The sequence below is a fragment of the Lathyrus oleraceus genome, chromosome 5 (genome assembly GCF_024323335.1).
Source record: "Lathyrus oleraceus cultivar Zhongwan6 chromosome 5, CAAS_Psat_ZW6_1.0, whole genome shotgun sequence".
Classification (NCBI taxonomy): domain Eukaryota; kingdom Viridiplantae; phylum Streptophyta; class Magnoliopsida; order Fabales; family Fabaceae; genus Lathyrus; species Lathyrus oleraceus.
This window is the reverse complement of record NC_066583.1, coordinates 344,981,790-344,988,976: the sequence shown is the minus strand read 5'-3', so window position 1 is coordinate 344,988,976 and position 7,187 is coordinate 344,981,790.

Here is a 7,187-nt window from a genome sequence, read left to right as displayed (position 1 = left end):
AAAGCATGTAGATGTCTTCTAACGTCACGGTACACTCATCGGTTGGGAACCAAAATGTGTGTGTCTCTGATCTCCATCTTTCGCATAAAGCTAGAATGAATTTGTTATCTACGGACCAAGATAAAATCTTGCTTATATGACAAAAACCGGCGAGTTCAACATAAGGTTGAATCATCGGGTTCATATGGACATATTCGTGGACCTGAGTCCGGAACCTTGATACATCCTATAAAATAAAGAACAAAAAACTTGACTAAGTTGGTATGTTAAAATAAAAAGGGGTTGGTGAAGATGAAAGATAAAAAGTTAACAAAAGAAAAAACTTACATATGTTGAGATGTTTGCAACCGTTCATCTATGTGATTCGCCCATCGTCAAGACGCTTACAACCATTTATCTGATGTGTACAAGATCGTCACTATCATGAATGTATATAATCAAAGCTTCTCGGTACTACCAATGGAGGAATATTGGCCTCCATATGAAGGTGATATAGTTTGGCACAACGACGAGATGCGTAGAAAGAAAAAAGGAAGGCCAAACAGCACACGTATCAGGATAGAGATGAATTCCACAAATAAAATGATAAGATTATGTAGTATCTGTCATCAACCAGGACACGACAAGAACAACTGTCCCAATCGAGGAGCATCATCTGGGTCTTAAGCTTTTTGTAACATTGTATTTCTGTAACCTTCAATCATTATATATCATTAAGCTTTTGTTACAACGAAGTTCACAACAAACATCAGTACAAAATAAGTTATTTGAAAACAAAAATATTTCTAACTGATTACAACAATCAAATTGATGTCATCTCGACCGAACATCATTTCCCTAGCATCCTTATCAGTCTTCATTCGCACCCAACCAAAGATACTGTAGAGTCTCTCAATACTTCTAATTTTTTTCCCTTCTGGTATTTTCTCATCTAACCAAAGAACCAACTCCCTCTTCAGTTGATCGAACGTAGTGATGTTCCAGAACAGCATCAGCATCTGAGGTTTGTCTCTCGCATAAATCACCTTTTCGTATCGGCGACGAACACCAAACATGATTGCCAAATGATTAATTGAGATGTGGAACAATGACTCACACAACACAAAAATTGCATTTTACACTGAGACTCCAATTGAATTGGCGCCTCCTCTTAAGTCCTACACAGGGGCGCCAATCCAATTAGCTAGGGCACCTACCCTAGCCAATCCAATTGGCGCCTCCATTCAATTTTTAAGAGGAGTCTCCAATTCAATTGGCGACTCCTCCTAAAAGTGGGGTAGTTTGAGATTTTTTTTGAAACCAAGGGTATTTTGGGAATTTTCTTGAAAATGTGGATTATTTTTGTAAAAATTTCGTAGATTGATGAATTTCTATTAAATGATAATACAAAATTACTTTACATATTATCGTTGGATATAAATTAAACTCATAAAATAATTTGGTCTCCTCAATTTATGGAAATGTTTTTTTTCTTGGGAAGTAGCAATATAAAGGGCAAAATTTGCCGATAGGTTTTGTATATGTTAGGTTACACTTTTAGAGGTGACAAATCATTTTAGAGGTATATGATTAATTTTGAAAAGTTTGATTTCTATAAAATTGAATTGATTTTATTTCTAGAATGATTTCTATTGGAAGTTAAAAATTGCAATTTCAAAATTTATATTTGATTTTTATATGATACTTATTGTTCAACTTATTTTTATATATCAATATATTTAAAATAAAACACTTTACATTTAATTTATGATGAATCAATTTTATAAAATATTTTATTACTATTATCGAATTAACTAGAAAAAGTGAAAGACTTAGAAGGACAATAAAAAATTATTAGAAAAGATATCAAGATAAAACAATATTAAGATTAACAATTTGGATAGAAATATGACATTGAATCCAATATTATGACGAAAGTTAATCCATGTAAATTTTGATTTTTGTTGTTGGATCCCCAAAATGTCTTCGTCAAAATACTCTCACTGTCACACATACATATTAAGGGTTGAGTAATCTTATGACAATGTCATTGTGGAACCAAACTTGTCTTGAAAGATGTTGGCAATTCCTTTTCCCACTATCATAGGTTCTCCCAAACCCTTTGCAAAAAGTCAAAAATACCTCTAATTTTCAGAGATATATCTCCGAACGCACTATTTTCTCACTTTTCTAAAATTTAATTCGGAGATGCATCTTCATATTTGTTTTAGGGTTTGTTCGCATATGCATATCCAAAATAAACCTTAATTTCAAATCCAAGGGAATATTCGGAAATGCATCTCCGGATGTGTTTAATGTATATATATCGCATCAGACCCCCTCCTCTTCTCCTTCTTCATTTTTTGAAACTTTTTTATCCCCAACTTCATTGAAGCTTGTAGGAACATACTTTCGGTCCATTTTTCAAGCTTATTCAATGATAAGCACTACCTCTACTTCAATCATTTTCACTTATTCACCTTTAACACTTTTTTGAGTAAGTTTCTCATTTAACTTATTTTGATTTTTGATTAATGTATTAGGTAAAATAACTTGTTATAAATGTTAGATAAAACTTCTAGATTGAATGGATCCAGACTAAAATCGTGAGCAAATCAATTTCCTTATAGTATTTCAAGTACTCTCGAATGTCTTTAGAGTTTCTATGCATGAATACCCAGGATAATTCAACTTATACTCGAGTTTACACAAGACAGATGAAAACTCGAATGTATGGAAGAAAATATAGAATTTTTCTGAAGAAGGATATATGTTTTTGTGATGTGATTTCTGAATTATGAATGATTATTTTTAGGCCATGTTTATGTTGTTTTACAAGATTGCGACCCTTGATGAAACAACATCCTTTCAGCAACAATTTTACCAAAAGATGTGATGTTTCTCCTATAACAACATTTTTCAAGAGTTGCATGTAATCAGATTACTCCGATACATCATGCCTAAGTGCTCAAGTGCCGCCTACAAGCCACCATTAGCGCCTCTACGCCCACGCCTTCATACCCAGTTCTAGAGTCGGAGCCGGGGATGAGGTGTATGGAGGAGACAAGTGACATAATAACTGAGACCACCACACTAGTCCATGTGGTACTTTATCATCTTTTGTCATTTTATTAATTTAATGGACATAACTCTTTATAAAGACTTTAATATGAGTGTCACTTTCTATGTGAGACTATTTCCCAAGCATTTATTGAAATTTACTCACTTCCACTTTTCTTGTCATTTTGGAGCATAACCATGGGCATTTATTGTTCATAAATTACAACGATCTCCCACTTGCTTTAATAATGACAAGACCAATTCCAGAAAAGAGAAATAAAGTATGTTAGTTAGGGGTGTTCAAAACTGAACCAACCCAATAGAAAATCGTAATGAAACCAAAATCGCAAAAAACCGCATTTGGTTTGGATGTGTTTGGGCCATTTTTTTAACAAAATTGTGCGATTCAGTTTAGTTTGCGTTTTATATTTTAAAAACCGAACTAAACCAAACCAAACCACATTATGTTATAACCCAAACTTCACTTATCCCACATCCGACCAAAAACTCAGTTATTATGCCTTAAACTTACAAATATTCTCTTACTCGTATTTAGGATTTTAGTTTCAACCTTCTCTAATCTCTCCTAGTAGTATTGTGCGTTTTTCCCATCTTCTTTGCCATGTATATCTCACCTCTTCTAATTTAATCTTCCATCTCTTATGTTATTTATTTTTCATCTTCTCATTTTTATGTTATTGTTTTCTCTTTCAATTACATTTTTTATCGCATCTTTCTTCTCTAATCTCGCATCTCTTATGTTCTTTTTTTTTCATCTTCTCTAATATCTCATCTCTTCCGTTTTTTCTTTTTTATTATAATATTTTTGATATTATTTTATGCTACTATTTTATGTTTTTTATTTCACTTTTGTCTAATCTTATTTTTTTATATTAAATGAGAAGTTTTTATCTAAATATGATAAGTTTTGTTATTATTTCGTAATGTATGAATGAATAAACACAAAGTTATGTTGTCCTTTATAGGTGTATGTATGACTCAATAAAAATTTTGTAAAAAAATCGAACCAACCGAACCAATCCAACCAACATTGGTTTGGTTTAGTTTTTTTTATAAAAGCCAACCGAACCAAATCAAACCACATACTTTTTTCTCTTGCGGTTCGGATGACTTTTAACATCAAAACCGTCCAAGCCGCACCACGAACACCACTAATGTTAATAAAATTAAGTATCTTTCAATTTGAAGTTAACCTTAGTAAAGATAACGCAAAGTCTAATCGGAATGTTAGGTAGCAATGCTTTGAACTGTTATCCCTTGTGATTATACCGACGTTAGGTTACACACACTCTTTAATGGTTCTTCGCCTATATCTCTCGCCTATCACTATTTATGGTCATGTGTTTTTTCTGTTTTCGTGAATTTTTCATGAGAGAAACTCCAACTCTCACTTTGAGACGACACCATCTCGAAATTTACATTTGTGAAGTTCATATTGTATCTATTTTCTTGAGATACTTTTCCTCGATATAGAACTTCATTAAAAGTTTTGAAAAAAACTCAACCCTCAATATGTAACACTCAATATTGTCACATAATGTTGCATAAACATCCAAATAAACGAGTTGTTGTTACCCATTGAATCTTAGGTTAAGGTTTGTTAACTTCAGATTGGGTTGTCTCCGTTGTTGGAACCATTATTCAAGGAGTTTCAATCCCATACTTCTCGAGATAGTCTTTACTAAATCTCTGGCCAGTGGCTTAGTAAACGGATCAACTAAATTATAACTTGTTCATATATATATATATATATATATATACATATATATATATATATATATATATATATATATATATATAAGTGAAATGATCATATCCTTAATTAATTTTCTCACGAAAGAATGTCTAGGATCTATGTTCCTAGAATTTCCATTGTATACTTCATTGAGTGCTCTTACTATGGTGGCTTGGTTATCACAATGTATCAACACTTTTGGAATATTGTATTTAGCCAATGGAATTTCCAACATAAGGTCCCTTAACCATTCTACTTCTTGTCCAGCGGAAGCAAGAGCCACAAACTTTGATTTCATGTTCGAAAGAGTAGTGCATTTTTGCTTCTTGCTCTTCCAAAAAATTACACCTCTAGCAAATGTAAATATCCACCCTGTTGTAGATTCATGATCTCCAACAATCAATATCCAACTCCCATCGGTACATCATTCTAGTATGGAAGGAAACCTACCGTAATGAAGGCCAAGATTTTTAGTCTTTAAGAGGTAACCGAAAATCTTAGTTATTTCCTTCCAATGTTCACCATTTGGATTTTGCTAGTAAATCTACTCATCTTACTAATTGAAAATGATATGTCAATCATGATGCATTACATTAAATACATTAGACACCCAATTGCACTTGCATATTCCAATTGGGCCATACTTCCTCCATTGTTATTTTGATGTTTGAAACTGTCTCGCCGCGAAAAATACCTGAGTGCATCACACGCTCGAAGATACAATAGAGTCGCCACAAAACTTTATTTATTCCCGAAGGAAAGGGAAAATAATGATAAAATCCAAGGGGAGGATAAATAGGTTAATGTTCGCGTTCTAGCAGTTAAACATTGTTTGTATGCTCGCGTGTGAGAGACTTTAGTGTTATTTGTATTGCAGTAGAATGAAAATAACATATCCTTTGTGAAAAGGTTTTGAAATGCCCTAAGGCGAAAAATTGAGTTTGATGGGTTGTGATTGATTTTAGTTTTGAAAAGATTATCTTCATTTGAATTCTACTAAAGTCTATGAATACAGATGAACACTTTGAACAAATGGGTCAAGCGTCCCATATACAAGATATTCAGAATGAGGATAAGAATACTCTCTCTCATTCTTTCTCCATTTCTTAAGGCTCATGGCATACAATTCTAAATCTTATTTTTAAGTGTTTTTGAGTTTATTTACAAAAACGATTTTAGTATTATATGGACAAGGAAAGAAAATGTATAAAGATTGTTGTAGTGTTGTCTATGGAGAGAAGACTTAGCAGTTACTCGATTTGAATTGCACTAAAGTCTATGAGAAGAGGTGAATACTTTGAAAAACTGGGTCAGACGTCCAGTATCAAAATATATTCAGAATGAGAGAAAGAGTACTCCCTCTCATTCCTTCTCCACTACTTAAGACTCATGGCGCACAATTCACATCATAACCGACAAGTGTTGATAGGAGAATCTTTTGTTGTGCTTGAGCAGTGATCCAGTCCTTATGTCCAAAATATTCAAAGTCTTGCATGAGAAGCTTAACTTGACTTGAACTCTAGTGTAATGTCAATACAGATGATTAGTCTTATCAAGTGATTAAGAAGCTTCTAATCACTTTACTGGACAGGGAAGTCAGATATGTGTCAGAGGACTATTTGATCAAAGACAACATTGATCAATCACTCAATCAGGGATAAGATCATAATATGAATCAAGCACATGGATTTTTATACTAAGCCTAGAAACCTAAGGAAATCAAAGTGTTATCATGCATATGAAAACTAATATAACAAGGACATGTTTGTTATTTTCTGAAAGTTTTAAACGAAAATTAATTCTAAAAGTTAATGATTAATTTCTAAATTAAGGTGTATTATTATTTTGTTAATTTTCAAAGTATTGATTAAATGATAAAAAATAAATAAAAGCCTAATTACATCTAAGCCGCAACCTTTCCAAAGTATTTTTCATATTAAAAGGGAATTAATCAAAGTGTATTAAAAAATTAAAACCAAAAGTATTAATGAAAAAAAAGAAACAAAAAATAAAAAGGAAAAGTAAAGAAGAAACAGGGGGTGTTGCACTGTGCAGGGATGTTTGGCATTGACAAACGCAACGTGGGCTCATAGTAAACCCAAATACCATCCAATAGTATTCCAGAAAGAGGTGCGTGTACAAAAGTAGTGTTCATGAGGCAATGACATGGCCCCAAAAGTAGTGTTCATGAGGCAATGACATGGCCCCAAAAGTAGTTAGTGTTAGTAATGAATTAGGATTTGAAAGGAAACTTGGCACAACAGTTAGTTACTTGGTGAAAAAATGGATCAAGTAGGAAATAAAAACTGTTAGGGGAAAATGAATGAGTCTGTTAGTTAGAATGTGAGTTTAGGTTAATTTTATTAACTCCAGTTTGAGAATCATGTTGGAC